Here is a 19,859-nt window from a genome sequence, read left to right as displayed (position 1 = left end):
ACTTGTGTAGAACAATATTTTCTATAGAAAATCTTGTGTAGAACAATATTTTCTATAGAAATTCTTGTGTAGAACAATATTTTCTATAGACAATCTTGTGTAGAACAATATTTTCTATAGAAAATCTTGTGTAGAACAATATTTTCTATAGAAAATCTTGTGTAGAACAATATTTTCTATAGAAAATCTTGTGTAGAACAATATTTTCTATAGAATATCTTATGTAGAACAATATTTTCTATAGAAAATCTTGTCTAATACAATATTTTCTATAGAAAATCTTGTGTAGAACAACATTTTCTATAGAAAATCTTGTGTAGAACAATATTTTCTATAGAAAATATTTTCTGTAGAAAATCTTGAGTATAACAATATTTTCTATAGAAGATCTTGTGTATGACGATATTTTCTATAGAAAATCTTGTGTAGAACAATATATTCTATAGAAAATCTTGTGTAGAACAATATTTTCTATAGAAAATCTTGAGTATAACAATATTTGCTATAGAAAATCTTGAGTATAACAATATTTTCTATAGAAAATCTTGTGTATGACGATTTTTTCTATAGCAAATCTTGTGTATGACGATTTTTTCTATAGAAAATCTTGTGTAGGACAACACTTTCTGTAGAAAATCTTGAGTATAACAATATTTTCTATAGAAAATCTTGTGTATGACGATATTTTCTATAGAAAATCGGGTATAGAACAATATTTTCTATAGAAAATCTTGTGTAGAACAATATTTTCTATAGAAAATCTTGTCTAATACAATATTTTCTATAGAAAATCTTGTCTAATACAATATTTTCTATAGAAAATCTTGTCTAATACAATATTTTCTATAGAAAATGTTGTGTAGAACAACATTTTCTATAGAAAATGTTGTGTAGAACAACATTTTCTGTAGAAAATCTTGAGTATAACAATATTTTCTATAGAAAATCTTGTGTAGAACAATATTTTCTATAGAAAATCTTGTGTAGAACAATATTTTCTATAGAAAATCTTGTGTAGAACAATATTTTCTATAGAAAATCTTGTGTAGAACAATATTTTCTATAGAAAATCTTGTGTAGAACAATATTTTCTATAGAAAATCTTGTGTAGAACAATATTTTCTATAGAAAATCGTGTGTAGAACAATATTTTCTATAGAAAATCTTGTGTAGAACAATATTTTCTATAGAAAATCTTGTGTAGAACAATATTTTCTATAGAAAATCTTGTGTAGAACAATATTTTCTATAGAAAATCTTGTGTAGAACAATATTTTCTATAGAAAATCTTGTGTAGAACAATATTTTCTATAGAAAATCTTGTGTAGAACAATATTTTCTATAGAAAATCTTGTGTAGAACAATATTTTCTATAGAAAATCGTGTGTAGAACAATATTTTCTATAGAAAATCTTGTGTAGAACAATATTTTCTATAGAAAATCTTGTGTAGAACAATATTTTCTATAGAAAATCTTGTGTAGAACAATATTTTCTATAGAAAATCTTGTGTAGAACAATATTTTCTATAGAAAATCTTGTGTAGAACAATATTTTCTATAGAAAATCTTGTGTAGAACAATATTTTCTATAGAAAATCTTGTGTAGAACAATATTTTCTATAGAAAATCTTGTGTAGAACAATATTTTCTATAGAAAATCTTGTGTAGAACAATATTTTCTATAGAAAATCTTGTGTAGAACAATATTTTCTATAGAAAATCTTGTGTAGAACAATATTTTCTATAGAATATCTTATGTAGAACAATATTTTCTATAGAAAATCTTGTCTAATACAATATTTGCTATAGAAAATCTTGTGTAGAACAACATTTTCTATAGAAAATCTTGTGTAGAACAATATTTTCTATAGAAAATATTTTCTGTAGAAAATCTTGAGTATAACAATATTTTCTATAGAAGATCTTGTGTATGACGATATTTTCTATAGAAAGTCTTGTGTAGAACAATATTTTCTATAGAAAATCTTGAGTATAACAATATTTGCTATAGAAAATCTTGAGTATAACAATATTTTCTATAGAAAATCTTGTGTATGACGATTTTTTCTATAGAAAATCTTGTGTAGGACAACATTTTCTGTAGAAAATCTTGAGTATAACAATATTTTCTATAGAAAATCTTGTGTATGACGATATTTTCTATAGAAAATCTGGTATAGAACAATATTTTCTATAGAAAATCTTGTGTAGAACAATATTTTCTATAGAAAATCTTGTGTAGAACAATATTTTCTGTAGAAAATCTTGAGTATAACAATATTTGCTATAGAAAATCTTGAGTATAACAATATTTTCTATAGAAAATCTTGTGTATGACGATTTTTTCTATAGAAAATATTGTGTAGGACAACATTTTCTGTAGAAAATTTTGAGTATAACAATATTTTCTATAGAAAATCTTGTGTATGACGATATTTTCTATAGAAAATCTGGTATAGAACAATATTTTCTATAGAAAATCTTGTGTAGAACAATATTTTCTATAGAAAATCTTGTGTAGAACAATATTTTCTATAGAAAATCTTGCGTAGAACAATATTTTCTATAAACAATCTTGTGTATAACAATATTTGCTGTAGAAAATCTTAAGTATAACTATATTTTCTGTTGAAAATCTTGAGTGTAACATTTTTCTATAGAAAATAAAATAATTTTCTATAGAAAATCTTGTCTACAACTATATTTTTTGGACATGTTGTATATAAGAGTATTTTTTCTATAGAAAGTCGTATGAAAAACAGCATTTTCTTTAAAAATCTTGTCTATTATAATAGCATTTTCTATAGAAAATCTCGTATTCAACAGCACTTTCTAGAGACAATTTTGTGATAACAGATGACTGTTTACAACATAAAGCTACAGTAATATTAAAATGTTAAGTACTCTGGTGATGAAGAAAGTAATTTTCTAATACTATTTTAATACGGAACAAAAATATAATTTTCCATCCCTGTATATAAGATTAAAATTAAATCTTAAAATAGGAGAACACATATGGAACCGTAACAGCAAATCCAATATAGAATCGTTTACATAATCTGTTGAAATTTCATAAAATTTTATAGAAATTGCAAACGGAATGACAAACTTACATATACATATGATGAAGGGTATTAAAAGAATTAAACACAACAATCGAACAAAAAGCTTTTTCTGAAATGTTTGTTAATTACTTTCATGTTTAAAAACGGCTAAAAAAATAGAATAACAATATGGGAGTCAAGGCGAATTGTTTAGACAAGTGAACTGTCAATTCACTTGTGATTGCTGTGGCGAAAAATACAACAAACCCAAAAGCAAAAACAACAACAGGCAACTTTGACAGTTCGACTATCTTTTAACAAAAAACAAAGTACCTGTTGTTTTTGTACATGTTGTAGTTCTGTCGTCACCTTCTATAGATTCTCCTTGCTGGGAGTGGTTGCGTTGCTCAATTATTTGTTGACAATAGCAACAAACAACAACAAAAATGAAATAAGCGCAAACGCAACGTGCTCAAACAACGTGGTTGTTGTTTTTGTACAATATGTGTTCTGTGCAGTGTTACCATATGTCAAGTTTTCCCTTTTTAGCAAGGTTTTTGAGACGCAAAAAGTTTTATTTTTAAAAAAAAAGTTTTTTTGGAAAATTGATATCAATAAGTTGAACCGATGATTTCTAAATGATAGTCCCCAAATTCATTCACTAAATGGGGAGATTGATTTGAATATATTGAAAGTGTCTCCAGCACTAAATTCACATAAATTATCTCAGTTTGATTACATATATGTACGAATTGGGTCTTGTAATTTTAGTATGTACTTAGAAATAAAAAGTTTTCTTCAAAAAACATATAGCAACACTGGTTCTGTGTACGCGTGAGAGAGTTGCTCTTTTGAGAACACATTATAAAAAGCTCTCTCTCAAGGCGAATTTATATACTAGGTGGTGTTGATAGCACAGCTGATTAATGTTGTTTGGATGTTTGTGCTGTCAATTATCCTGTGATTGTTGCGGCGAATGCTACAACATACGTAAAAGTAACAAAAACAACAGGCAAACTTTGACAGCTTAAACCACATAAACAAAAACAAATTGCAAGTGGTTTTTGTAAATGTTGTACTTGTTGTAGAATCGACACCACCTGGTATATAAATTCGCATTGCTGAAGATTGACAAAAAAAACACATACATACATACATACAAATAAAGATTTGTTTGTTATTATACATATATTTGCATGACGTCATGGAAAACAATAACAAATTACATTGTGTTTTGGTTTTTTTGGTTATATCTCAGCCCAGGTCCAACTTACTATAGTCGTATATACGTCGATGCAAAGGTCTTTGAAATATCTATCATTAGATATCCATATTGTCTATATTAATGACTTAGTAATCCAGATATAGGTCAAAAATAGGTAAAAAATCGAGGTTGTCCTGGTTTTTTCCTTATATCTCAGCCATTTGTGGACCGATTTTCTCGATTTTAAATAGCAACCGAGCCGGAAGAATTCCGGAGATATTGATATATGAATCATGTATGTATGTTATTTGGGGGCTTCGGAAAGTTGATTTCAACACACAGACGGACAGATGGACAGACGGACATGGCTATATCGATTCCGCTATCTATAACGATCCAGAATATATATACTTTATGGGGTCGCAAATGAAAAATGTGGAAATTACAAACGGAATGACAAACTTATATATACCCTTGCCACTCATGGTGAAGGGTATAAAAATGTCAAAAATTATATTGCCATTGATTTAAGGACATTTGAGTCTATATCAGTTCCAAATTTTGTTATGATATCTTTAACCGTTAAAATTTTACATTAATTCAAATTTTATATTTTTCTTCATGGAAAATCACCATATTATAATTTTTTTTAGTTTTTACATTTTCTAACTTTGGATGCATGTAACTTTTTATAGGGACGACATAACTGTCTCCAAGTTGTTCTTATTATATTTAGAATTTTATCGCCAATATAGCTGACGTTGTTAAAAAAAATTTCGACCCTCCGTTGGCCCGCCATATTTAAAAAACCAAAACAAGATCGAGCAAAATTAAAAAAAATAAATCAATAAACCTAAATATCTCTTCAACTAATATAGATAATCTACAAATCTAAGCGTATTTTTAGTAGACCTTCTCAAGTACTATTTATATTTTAAATTTCAGATCATTCGGACCATAAATGGGTTTTTGCAGATTTTTTTAATAATTTGAGACCCGAGGTGACCAAATTTGAGGGGCCACGTACAGGCCCCCATTACCCGTAGGAAGCTGAACAACTACGAATCAACTCGAAAACACCTCAGCTCCAATCATGTGAAATTTCGTAATATCTCCAATAGTTCCCGAGATACCGAATTATTTTTTTTTTAAAAAGCTGTTATTGCATGCGCAATAACATGCTTGTGAAGCAAATTTTTCCTAACTTTTTTTTTGTTTTTTGTACCGGAATTGCTTAGGGGCAAAAACGGGCAGCTGAATTTTTAATAAATCGTTAGCTGAGACTTCAGGCTTTAGTTCGATATAAGTCTCGGGCTAGAGGTCGTTGGAGATCAATAGGTACAATCCATAGAATTTGGAGAAAATAAATTTTTTTGGACAATTTATAGTAGTAAATTTTTTTTTTTAAATTTTTAAAATTTTTTTTATTTGCATATATATCATTTACAACATCCAATTCTATAAAAAAAATCATTATAGTGTCATTACAAGAATATTTTAACAGCATGAAGCGATACAAGGTAGCATATATAATACGGTCATTTCAAACGCATTCACTTAGGTCACCATTGAATGTCTCTGGACAAAAAAGTAATAAAGATATAAGCCTAATATTTTTGGTGCATGATAATTGGATTGTTTGTTACAAACTGTGAAAAAATCAGGTAGATCAGAAGACATGAAAACAATTAATTAATGCCGCCCTTGAACCAGTGTGTGCAAGATTACTTCAGTACGCATCTTTCCTACAAGGATTTGATTACAAAATTATACCCTTCACCAAATTATACTTCAAAATTATAAATATTTTTAGGTAAACAAAATTTAATTTTTTTTTAGTAGTTTTTTTTCATTTTTTGGAAAAAATTTTTTCGATTGTTATTTAAAATTTTTTTTTTTAAATTTAAAATTTTTTTTTTTAAATTTTAAAAAATTTTTTTTGGTTTTTTAAATTTTTTTTTTTTTAAAAAAAATTCGGGTTACAAATTTTTTTCCCGATTTTGACCCATTGTAGGTCCAACTTACTATGGTCTCATATACGTCGCTGCAAATGTCTTTGAAATATCTATCATTAGATATCCATATTGTCTATATTAATGATTTAGTAATCCAGATATGGGTCAAAAATCGAGGTTGTCCTGGTTTTTTCCTTATATCTCAGCCATTTGTGGACCGATTTTCTCGATTTTAAATAGCAAAATTCTCGAAAGCATGTCTGACAGAATTATTGAAGATTTGGATCCCGAAGATATCTGGGGTCTACAGAAAACTGATTTCAACAAACAGACAGACGGACATGGCTTAATCGACTCCGCTATCTATAAGGATCCAGAATATATATACTTTATAGAGTCGGAAATGAAAAATGTAGAAATTACAAACGGAATGACAAACTTATATATGGAAAAAAATTTTTCGATTGTTATTTTAAATTTTTTTTTTTAATTTAAAAATTTTTTTTTTAAATTTTAAAAAATTTTTTTTGGTTTTTTAAATTTTTTTTTTTTTAAAAAAAATTCGGGTTACAAATTTTTTTCCCGATTTTGACCCATTGTAGGTCAACTTACTATGGTCTCATATACGTCGCTGCAAATGTCTTTGAAATATCTATCATTAGATATCCATATTGTCTATATTAATGATTTAGTAATCCAGATTATACTTCAAATTATAAAATTCACCAAATTATACTTCAAAATTATAAATATTTTTAGGTAAACAAAATTTAATTTTTTTTTAGTAGTTTTTTTCATTTTTTGGAAAAAATTTTTTCGATTGTTATTTTAAATTTTTTTTTTTAAATTTAAAAATTTTTTTTTTAAATTTTAAAAAATTTTTTTTTGGTTTTTTTAATTTTTTTTTTTTAAAAAATTCGGGTTAAAAATTTTTTTCCCGATTTTGACCCATTGTAGGTCCAACTTACTATGGTCTTATATACGTCGCTGCAAATGTCTTTGAAATATCTATCATTAGATATCCATATTGTCTATATTAATGATTTAGTAATCCAGATATGGGTCAAAAATCGAGGTTGTCCTGGTTTTTTCCTTATATCTCAGCCATTTGTGGACCGATTTTCTCGATTTTAAATAGCAAAATTCTCGAAAGCATGTCTGACAGAATTATTGAAGATTTGGATCCCGAAGATATCTGGGGTCTACAGAAAACTGATTTCAACAAACAGACAGACGGACATGGCTTAATCGACTCCGCTATCTATAAGGATCCAGAATATATATACTTTATAGAGTCGGAAATGAAAAATGTAGAAATTACAAACGGAATGACAAACTTATATATACCCATCTCACGAAGGTGAAGGGTATAAAAAGCTGAAAATATAGCACATGTCTATTGTTTGTCTAGGGCTCCATTAAGAAATACCTAAAAATTTAATCATTTTCTCGATTCAGAAACACAAATTATTCAAGACCAAACCATAAATGAAATTTCAACGTTTTCAATTACAGCCATAACGATTGCCAAAGAAACTGAACGTGATCAAGAATATTTCAATTTGAAAAAATCATTATTAAATGGACACAATTGTGACCCTGAGTACTCAATACAAAGTGGAATTTTGTTCAAAGGAAATCGTGTAATGATTCCTTCAAGCTTGAGAGAACAAATTCTTAGAGAATTACACCATACACATGTTGGTATTGAGAGGATGAAACAGCTAGCCAGAAAATATTGTTATTGGAAAAATATTGATACTGACATAGAACGCCTTGTAAGATTTTGCCAAAATTGTGCCATGGTAAGGAAAAATTCACCAAAGGTTGAAACACACCAATGGGATGAGCCGACCCAGAATTTTCAAAGAGTACACATTGATTATGCGGGACCTTTCCAAAATCACCACTTTTTCGTTTTGGTCGATGCAAAATCCAAATGGCCGGAAATCCGCATAATAAAGGAAGCTCCAACGTCTGAAAAAACGATATATTTGCTACAAAACATTTTCGCAACACATGGCCTTCCCGAAATTATCGTGTCGGACAATGCCACAATATTTCAAAGCGCTATGTTCAGATCGTTCTGTACAGATCACGGCATTATTCAAAAATTTATTGCACCGGGGCATCCCGCCACAAATGGTCTTGCTGAAAGACACGTCCAGACTCTGAAAAGAAAATTGAAATCAATGGAAGATGAAAATATGCCACTGCACATAAAAATTCAAGAAATTGTTTCGATATATAGAGCCACGCCAATGGGAAACGGGAAAAGTCCGGCCCAACTTTATCTGGGTCGTGATCTACGTATTAAATTGGATGCTATTCGCCCAATGCAACACGCTAAAAACAATGCAAATAATTTTACAGTACGCGAAATTAGTGTGGGAGAAAGGGTCCAAGTACGTTGGTTTGAGAAAAACGTTCCCACTTGGATTTTTGGTACCGTCCTAAAAAAACTCGGAAACCTTCATTATCAAATTCGACTAAATAACGATTATATTTTGAAACGACATATTAATCAATTATATAAGTCAACGGTACAAATCCAAAATCAACCAGCTGTACTTCAAAATTCTTCGGAAAAAAAGAAACCTCAAATAGAAGAAATCATTATTCATCGAAGCCACACACAGCGCTTACCACAAGTCGCTGCGGAACCACAACAGCCACGGACGCCTAGGCCTAGACGATTACCAGCTCGTTTTGGAGACCATGTCATCTATTAGTGTGGGAGATTGTGATATCCTTAATTAATGTTATCTGTATGTTAACATAGATTACAAATAAATGGCATCATTCTTTTCTATGTTTTAATATTTAAATGTTGTCATACCATCTTATAAATATATTCCGCCATATCTCATTACTTTACATTTTTATCTGTTGTATATGTAACAAGCGTAATATCTGTTCTTTTTAAATGTTTGATTAATACTTTTTTGAATAAAATGTAATTTCCAACTATTTCAAAACGCGTTTATCAATTATTAAGAATACAACAGTTCTGTAACGTTCTGTACCGTTTTGTAGGTTGTTATTTTGTAGTTAGTTTTTCCGTAAGAACGTATCAGCCGTTTTTGAAATAAGAACAAAAAAACTAACTTGGTGATTTTGAGTGATTTTTCAATAAACTGTTTTTAGAAAAAGTTGTTCGAACACCTATCCGTACAGGAAAAAACCAAGTAACGGGGAATGTAGAAAAGACCATCCCCTGTCACACCCCGTTTTCGAAATTTTGGCACAAATAACCATTTTTGCCCTATATGTCCCTAAATAGTTTGAGTGATTTTTCAAAAAACAATTTTTTGAAAAATCACAAAACAATTTTTTGAAAAATCACTCAAACTATTTAGGGACATATAGGGAAAAAATGGTTATTTGTGCCAAAATTTCGAAAACGGGGTGTGATAGGGGATGGTCTTTTCTACATTCCCCCTTACTTGGTTTTTTCCTGTACGGATAGGTGTTTGAACAACTTTTTCTAAAAACAGTTTATTGAAAAATCACCAAGTTAGTTTTTTTGTTCTTATTTCAAAAACGGCTGATACGTTCTTACGGAAAAACTAACTACAAAATAACAACCTACAAAACGGTACAGAACGTTACAGAACTTTGTATTCTTAATAATTGATAAGCGCGTTTTGAAATAGTTGGAAATTACATTTTATTCAAAAAAGTATTAATCAAACATTTAAAAAGAACAGATATTACGCTTGTTACATATACAACAGATAAAAATGTAAAGTAATGAGATATGGCGGAATATATTTATAAGATGGTATGACAACATTTAAATATTAAAACATAGAAAAGAATGATGCCATTTATTTGTAATCTATGTTAACATACAGATAACATTAATTAAGGATATCACAATCTCCCACACTAATAGATGACATGGTCTCCAAAAAGAGCTGGTAATCGTCTAGGCCTAGGCGTCCGTGGCTGTTGTGGTTCCGCAGCGACTTGTGGTAAGCGCTGTGTGTGGCTTCGATGAATAATGATTTCTTCTATTTGAGGTTTCTTTTTTTCCGAAGAATTTTGAAGTACAGCTGGTTGATTTTGGATTTGTACCGTTGACTTATATAATTGATTAATATGTCGTTTCAAAATATAATCGTTATTTAGTCGAATTTGATAATGAAGGTTTCCGAGTTTTTTTAGGACGGTACCAAAAATCCAAGTGGGAACGTTTTTCTCAAACCAACGTACTTGGACCCTTTCTCCCACACTAATTTCGCGTACTGTAAAATTATTTGCATTGTTTTTAGCGTGTTGCATTGGGCGAATAGCATCCAATTTAATACGTAGATCACGACCCAGATAAAGTTGGGCCGGACTTTTCCCGTTTCCCATTGGCGTGGCTCTATATATCGAAACAATTTCTTGAATTTTTATGTGCAGTGGGATATTTTCATCTTCCATTGATTTTAATTTTCTTTTCAGAGTCTGGAAGTGTCTTTCAGCAAGACCATTTGTGGCGGGATGCCCCGGTGCAATAAATTTTTGAATAATGCCGTGATCTGTAAAGAACGATCTGAACATAGCGCTTTGAAATATTGTGGCATTGTCCGACACGATAATTTCGGGAAGGCCATGTGTTGCGAAAATGTTTTGTAGCAAATATATCATTTTTTCAGACGTTGGAGCTTCCTTTATTACGCGGATTTCCGGCCATTTGGATTTTGCATCGACCAAAACGAAAAAGTGTTGATTTTGGAAAGGTCCCGCATAATCAATGTGTACTCTTTGAAAATTCTGGGTCGGCTCATTCCATTGGTGTGTTTCAACCTTTGGTGAATTTTTCCTTACCATGGCACAATTTTGGCAAAATCTTACAAGGCGTTCTATGTCAGTATCAATATTTTTCCAATAACAATATTTTCTGGCTAGCTGTTTCATCCTCTCAATACCAACATGTGTATGGTGTAATTCTCTAAGAATTTGTTCTCTCAAGCTTGAAGGAATCATTACACGATTTCCTTTGAACAAAATTCCACTTTGTATTGAGTACTCAGGGTCACAATTGTGTCCATTTAATAATGATTTTTTCAAATTGAAATATTCTTGATCACGTTCAGTTTCTTTGACAATCGTTATGGCTGTAATTGAAAACGTTGAAATTTCATTTATGGTTTGGTCTTGAATAATTTGTGTTTCTGAATCGAGAAAATGATTAAATTTTTAGGTATTTCTTAATGGAGCCCTAGACAAACAATAGACATGTGCTATATTTTCAGCTTTTTATACCCTTCACCTTCGTGAGAAGGGTATATATAAGTTTGTCATTCCGTTTGTAATTTCTACATTTTTCATTTCCGACTCTATAAAGTATATATATTCTGGATCCTTATAGATAGCGGAGTCGATTAAGCCATGTCCGTCTGTCTGTCTGTTGAAATCAGTTTTCTGAAGACCCCAGATATCTTCGGGATCCAAATCTTCAATAATTCTGTCAGACATGCTTTCGAGAATTTTGATATTTAAAATCGAGAAAATCGGTCCACAAATGGCTGAGATATAAGGAAAAAACCAGGACAACCTCGATTTTTGACCCATATCTGGATTACTAAATCATTAATATAGACAATATGGATATCTAATGATAGATATTTCATAGACATTTGCAACGACGTATATAAGACCATAGTAAGTTGGACCTACAATGGGTCAAAATCGGGAAACAAATTTGTAACCCGATTTTTTTTTTCAAAAAAAAAAAATTTAAAAAACCAAAAAAAAATTTTTAAAATTTAAAAAAAAAAATTTTTAAATTTAAAAAAAAAAAATTTAAAATAACAATCGAAAATTTTTTTTCCAAAAAATGAAAAAAATTACTAAAAAAAAATTAAATTTTGTTTACCTAAAAATATTTAAAATTTTGATGTATAATTTGGTGAAGGGTATATAAGATTCGGCACAGCCGAATATAGCACTCTTACTTGTTTATGTATAATTTTGTAATTAAATCCTTGTAGGAAAGATGCGTACCGAAGTAATCTTGCTGACGTCACACACTGGTTCAAGGGCGGCATTAATTAATTTTTTCATGTCTTCTGATCTACCTGATTTTTTCACAGTTTGTAACAAACAATCCAATTATCATGCACCAAAAATATTAGGCTTATATCTTTATTACTTTTTTGTCCAGAGACATCAAAGGTGACCTAAGTGAATGCGTTTGAAATGACCGTATTATATATGCTACCTTGTATCGCTTCATGCTGTTAAAATATTCTTGTAATGACACTATAATGATTTTTTTTTATAGAATTGGATGTTGTAAATGATATATATGCAAATAAAAAAAATTTTAAAATTAAAAAAAAAAAAATTTACTGCTATAAATTGTCCAAAAAAATTTATTTTCTCCAAATTCTATGGATTGTACCTATTGATCTCCAACGACCTCTAGCCCGAGACTTATATCGAACTAAAGCCTGAAGTCTCTGCTAACGATTTATTAAAAATCAGCTGCCCGTTTTTGCCCCTAAGCAATTCCGGTACAAAAAACAAAAAAAAAGTTAGGAAAAATTTGCTTCACAAGCATGTTATTGAGCATGCAATAACAGCTTTTTTAAAAAAAAATAATTTGGTATCTCGGGAACTATTGGAGATATTACGAAATTTCACATGATTGGAGCTGAGGTGTTTTCGAGTTGATTCGTAGTTGTTCAGCTTCCTACGGGTAATGGGGGCCAGTACGTGGTCCCTCAAATTTGGTCACCTCGGGTCTCAAATTTTTAAAAAAATCGGCAAAAACCCATTTATGGTCCGAATAATCTGCAATTTCAAATATAAATAGTACTTGAGAAGGTCTACTAAAAATACGCTTAGATTTGTAGATTATCTATATTAGTTGAAGAGATATTTAGGTTTATTGATTTATTTTTTTTAATTTTGCTCGATCTTGTTTTGGTTTTTTAAATATGGCGGGCCAACGGAGGGTCGAAATTTTTTTTAACAACGTCAGCTATATTGGCGATAAAATTCTAAATATAATAAGAACAACTTGGAGACAGTTATGTCGTCCCTATAAAAAGTTACATGTATCCAAAGTTAGAAAATGTAAAAACTACAAAAAAATTATAATATGGTGATTTTCCATGAAGAAAAATATAAAATTTGAATTAATGTAAAATTTTAACGGTTAAAGATATCATAACAAAATTTAGAACTGATATAGACTCAAATGTCCTTAAATCAATGGCAATATAATTTTTGACATTTTTTATTTTCAAATATCGAAATTCCTGAAACGGGGAAAAACTCAGTTTTTTTTTAGAAAACTGCCTACTGTGACGTTATTTACCGTGTGATAGTAAAAAAACTTTGCAAGAATTTAAGAAACATATAGGGCTATACAAATAGGCTATTTCGAGGATCGATGCTTTGCCTTTTCAAAAATTTTTACTCAAACCAAATTTTTTTTTTTAATTGGCCAAGTTTGGATAGATCTAGGGAGTGTTATGTCCGCTTATGTGAGCCAAATTTTAGTTTACATGCTTTTCCATTAAGTTCTCTTTCCGGATCGTATAGAAATTGTATATAGTTCCGAAGAAAATTTTTTTCTACAAAAGAAAAAATATAGGCATTTTTTTGATAAAAAACGTAAAAAATACGGACTTTTTACATGTTCCAAATTTGGATGAGTGTAAGCTTTTATAGGGACAACATGACTCTTAGCAAATTGTTTGTATTTTATTTAGAATTTTATCGCCAATATAACTGATTTTGTAAAAAAAATTTCGACCCTCCATTGGCCCGCCATAACTAAAAAAATAAAAAAAGATCGAGCAAAATTAAAAAAATAAATCAATAAACCTAAATATCTCTTCAACTGATAGAGATAACCTACACGTGTAAGCGTATTTTTAGTAGATCTTCTCAAGGACTATATTTTAAATTTCAGATCATTCGGATCATAAATGGGTTTTTGCCGATTTTTTTAAAAATTTAAGACCCGAGGTGACCACGTACTGGCCCCCATTACCCCTAGGAAGCTGAACAACTGCAAATCAACTCGAAAACACCTCAGCTCCAATCATGTGCAATTTCGTAATAATATCTCTAATGGTTCCCGAGATACCGAATTATTGCCAAAAAATACGTTTCTGAACCACTGTGCGTCATGGCTGGTGTTTTGGCGTTCTGGTGTAAAATTCTCGACAGGGGACGATTGTCGGTAACAAGAGTAAATTCTCTTCCGTACAAATACATAAATAATTTTTCTACAGCAAATATAATTGCAAGTGCTTCCCTGTAGAGCTGACTATAATATTGTTTAGCTTTTGTCAAAGCTCTCGAAATAAAGGCAATAGGACGTTCTGCATTATCGATGACATGGGAAAGCACTGCCGCTACCCCTGTTGGACTTGCATCACAGGTCAATGTTAATGGTAGGCTTGCGTTGTAAGGTACTAAAACGGTCGTTTAAAATTTCTTCCTTCAGCTTTTTAAAGGCTTCTTCACATTTTCTAGACCACACAAATTTGCCTCCTTTTTCCAATAATTTTCGTAATGGGAATGTCAATGTTGCCATATCTGGAATAAAACGAGCATAATACGTAACCATACCCAACTGTTTTTAGAAAAAGTTGTTCGAACAGCTATCCGTACAGGAAAAAACCAAGTAACGGGGAATGTAGAAAAGACCATCCCCTATCACACCCCGTTTTCCAAATTTTGGCACAAATAACCATTTTTGCCCTATATGTCCCTAAATAGTTTGAGTGATTTTTCAAAAAATTGTTTTTTGAAAAATTTGTTCGAACGCCTATCCGTACAGGAAAAAACCTGGTATGGGGAATGTAGCCAAGACCTTCCTCTATCACGCCCCGTTTTCCAAATTTTGGCACAAACAACCATTTTTGCCCTATATGTCCCCAAATAGTTTGAGTGATTTTTCAAAAAAAACTGTTTTTTGAAAAATTTGTTCGAACACCTATCCATACAGGAAAAAACCTGGTATGGGGGAATGTAGCCAAGACCTTCTCCTAACACGCCCCGTTTTCCAAATTTTGGCATACGGCCCCATTTTTAAACAACAGGCTAAAAAGTGGTTTAAGTGATTTTTTTATGTATGCTTTTGAAGCATACATAACATGAGTGTCTTTTAACATAAAATTTTTTTAATATATAAATTAAAAATGTAATTTATTTCATTTTTTATAATTTTAAATAAATTTTTAAATAAATTTTTAAATAAATTAAAAATTTAGTTAAAGTGACTGTAAAGCAGCGAGCTGCAGTGAGCTCTCAAATGAGCTCTCTTGTTTTTATTTTCACATGTACGCAAGCACACACATTGTATAAAAACAGTCAGTCTCGCATGAGCATTGATAGAAGCAGATTGTGTTACGCTTTTATGTTTGTTTATTTCATTATTTCAGCTATTTGTTTTTGCTAGAGAATAATTCTCAACTCATACAACTACAATATCTAAAAACTGTAGTGGTGTGAGTTTGCATTTCGCTGCTGTAAAGTTTGTTACAAGGCGTATTTAACAAGGTGACAGCAGTGGCGAATTGAAATAAATACAGGCGAATTCACTTATTTTTTATATATAGAGTTTGACGTACGGGCGAATATTTTTTATATATGTAGTTCGACATTTGTGCGTGCTATTTCTATAATCAGCTGTGCTGCCGATGGCACCTTATTAAATGCACCTTGGTTTGTTAGAAAATAAAAAATGAAGAAGAACAGGCATTCACTGTTAATTGATACTTTCATATTAATTCAGTAATAATGTTTGTATTTAAACTTGGCAGCACTGAAAATTCGTTCTGTGAAGCAGAAAACCAAGGCGAATCTATAGAAGGTGACGACAGAAGAACAGCTGATTATTTTTTTTATTCAGTTTAGACAAGTGAACTGTCAATTCACTTGTGTTTGTTGTGGCGGAAAATACAACAAACCCAAAAGCAAAAACAAAAACAACCACAGGCAAATTTGACAGTTCACTTATCTTTTTACAAAAACATTCGCCTTGCAGAAAACAATCAATTTTCTATGCTGAAAATTATTCTCAGAGTATTTTTTATTTACTCTCTTCAAAATGAGTGAAAACAAAAAAGTTTGTTCAAAAAATTTGTTATTTTCACGGGTATAAATTAGTTAGAACCTAATCATGGGTAAAGTTGTAATTTAATGCCAACTAACTAATACATTAAAAAAAAACAGCTAATTGATTTCATTTTAATACATCATGCAAAAAGAAAGTAATCTAGAGATGTGTTTTTTTTTGTCAACAACATTCTATTGAAAAATGTAATTGTACATGCCCTTATTTTAATTGATTTACATACAAACTATAACTATAAATTTTGTATGTACAAAAATAGTTTTTTAATAGCTTTATAAGCCTTTTAATTAATTACAGTATATATCGATCAAAATATTATCTACATTTTGTCACAAAGTATACAGAGGCGACACGGTAAAAAGATATATTTGTCTCTTTCGCTCGAAACAATTTCAACTAGTTTGGTTTTGTGCTTATTTATATAGTTGTTTGTTTTAACGCACTATCTGTATTAAAACGCAAATTTTTTTTCTCTTTCTATCGAAACAATTTCAAAAAAAGCTGATTTTAGTGTTTTTTAACTGTCAAATTTGACGCCTCTGTATACTTTGTGATTTTGTTTTCTCTACATGTTATGAATTGTGAATAACTTGGGGCAAGGTGCATTTAATAAGGTGCCATCGACAGCACAGCTGATTATAGAAATAGCACGCACAAATGTCAAACTACATATATAAAAAATATCCGCCCGTACGCCGGTATGTCAAACTCTATATATAAAAAAAATAAGTGAATTCGCCTGTATTTATTTCAATTCGCCACTGCTGTCACCTTGTTAAATACGCCTTGACTTGGGGGTTCACGATCAAGTTTTGCCTTTCAAGTTTTAATATACTCACACTTTTTTACTAATACACTCACACTTTTAACAATTGAAACGAACTTGCATTCAATTTCTCATTTAAGTTGTATTAAATTTTTCATTCAAGAAAACAGCTGATTACATTTTTTTGCCCAATTTGTACTAAAATTGTTTTCAAGTTGCGTGCTGCCTACGTCACAGCTTTCAATTTTTATAAATTTTGACAAACAGTATATGTAAAATACTATCAAGAAAAACTGGATCGTGTGGCTGCAGTGTAAGATCTACAACTATCTTTGACCAATTTTTTGTTTCTGTTGTACTAGTTCAAACTTTAGTTATGATTTATGAATATGCGTCCATGTATTTTTTACAAGATTTGTTAAAAAGTCGAAAGTTCGAAAAGTCGACGTTTCATAAACTTCCAAAGTCTAAGTCAGAACTTTTCAAAAACGTCGAAAGGTCGACGTCTTGTTAAATGCTTTATTGATGCGTCTTTTGCAATTTTTATAAATAAACATTGAAGTATCCAGGCTATAATTATTAAATATTATCAATTTTATTTTAATAATTAGATTTAAATTTATGTTTACGTAAAATGTCGTTTTCGACATTTCCGCAAAAAGTCGAATATGCGAACTATTCATTTATAGGACCCTATTAAGAACCACTGTTTATTTTTATAAAAGCTTTATACACATACATATGTACATATAACGATCTACACACATGTATAGTATGTTGTGTGACATTATAGAATCATTTGTAAGTATATCGATATAAATATATGTATGTCATACTGTGTATTTAAACTGTGTAAAAGTCAAAAGCGACACATGCAACAATCTTGGATAAATAACTCACTAATAATAAAATAAAAAAAGTGAGAAAATCACCGTTTCTACAATTTATTAGGAAATTACATAAAAAATATAAATATTTCGTAAAATTTCCTACCGAAATGTAAAACCTTTAAAATATAAACCTTAAATATGTATATACTTACTAAGTTGAAGTAATGATAATAAATAACACAGTTACTTTGTAGATGGTTATTTGTGCTTTTTCAAGGCGCATTTATAGAAGATGACCTCAGAAGAATAGCTGTTTACTTTATTCTCTTGTTTAGATGTTTGACCTGTCAATTGACTTGTCTTTGTTGTGGCGTAAAATACAACAAACCCAAAAGCAATAACAACAACAGGCAACTTTGATAGTTCCATTATCTTTAACGAAAACGTGTACGTGTAGTTCTGTCTTCACCGTCAATAAATTCCCATTGAGCTTTATTATGTGATACAGGGATGGAAACGTTGATACGGTCTTACTTTTTAGATACTATAACAATGGCCAGTTTTTGACTTCCTATTTAAATTCTTATTTCTACCCCTTTCACACTAGGCAATTTAGTTGTGCAAGTCTCTTGTGTTTGTTGATACCAGAGGTAATGTCGGGTTGAGGAGAAGAAAATTTTGCATGCTGTTTTGTTGTTGGGCAAGAGACTTGCGCAACTAAATTGCCTAGTATGAAAAGGGGTCTTAGTTAATTTCTACTTAAAATTAAGTGGTATTTAAATACAGGTTAAGTTTTTCAGTGCTATCAGTGCTGTTAGTTTTTTTTGGGAAAAATTGTCAAAATTATGAAAAAAAAATCGTCAAATTCGTCACAAAAATTAAAAAAAATCGTCAAGACTTAAAATCACGGTGTATTCATTCAATTAATTTTTTTTATAAAAATTTTATTTCTTTAAATAAAAAGCTGGGTTTAATATTCAGCACCAAAATAAATAGTCTCATGTAACGACTGAACTGAAAAAAGTTTAAGTCTTCAATTTCAACAATTTGCTTACTGAAAACAGTTGACTGTGCACACACATTACAACAGCAAGCAGTAATCGATTATGTTTTTTTCCTGCAGCCATGTTTCAGTTTTCAACTTTACCGAACTGTTTACACGACTTCAGCAGCAAGAACATTTCTGTGTGTGCTGCTTACGCATTGTCAGTTTTGAGTTTTGTTTTTCGTACTACGCAGCGTAACAAAAACTGCTAGCACGACTGAATAGTCCGACTGGCTAGTTTGTCTGGTTGGTTAGAATGTGTTGTTGTATACACTTTATGAAGGTAAGGTTGAATCGTATGAATTTTTGGATTTTGTGTTTACATATTACAGAGGAAATTTAAATGTTATTATTGTTAACAGAAATAAATAGGAAATTCTTATATTTATTATATCTTAATTAAAAATAATTCTTATCAAAAAATAAATTTAATAAAATTATTAATTAATAAATTTAGAATAAAAAATTTTATATTTTTATTATTGACCAATGATCACTTACTTTATGATTTTTGGAATATATTTCCTAAATGATACATTATATATATGCTATCATTTTCCATTTGTAAAAGTAAAACCACATTTAATAAATCTCATTTTATTAAATGTGGTTTTACTTTTACAAATGGAAAATGATAGCATATATATAATGTATCATTTAGGAAATATATTCCAAAAATCATAAAGTAAGTGATCATTGGTCAATAATAAAAATATAAAATTTATTTTCATTAAAAACTTAAATATCATTTTCATATTTAGTACATGGATACCAGTATGGTGGAATAAAAAAATCTCTTAAATTTACATTGAAGTGAGCAAAAAAAATAATTTGCGAATTTCGACCGGCCCCCGAATTGTTCTTGGGATTGCAAAAACATGTTCTAAAAAATATAAAGTTACCCGGTGCCGCAATGGCTTT

The 19,859-nt window shown here is 30.1% G+C and overlaps 1 protein-coding gene across 1 annotated transcript in view; it reads right to left on the bottom strand.

Annotated features, from left to right (window-relative positions):
* The window catches only part of LOC135951633 (clavesin-2-like), a 145,082-nt gene extending 126,836 nt beyond the window's left edge, over positions 1-18,246 (bottom strand). The window contains exon 1 of the mRNA XM_065501317.1: positions 18,106-18,246. The gene's annotated coding sequence lies outside the window, so the exon portion shown is untranslated. The remainder of the gene's footprint in view (positions 1-18,105) is intronic.
* Between the last annotated feature and the right edge of the window lie 1,613 nt (positions 18,247-19,859).

Source organism: Calliphora vicina, chromosome 2 (genome assembly GCF_958450345.1).
Source record: "Calliphora vicina chromosome 2, idCalVici1.1, whole genome shotgun sequence".
NCBI lineage: Eukaryota > Metazoa > Arthropoda > Insecta > Diptera > Calliphoridae > Calliphora > Calliphora vicina.
This window is presented reverse-complemented; position numbering and strand designations above follow the sequence as displayed.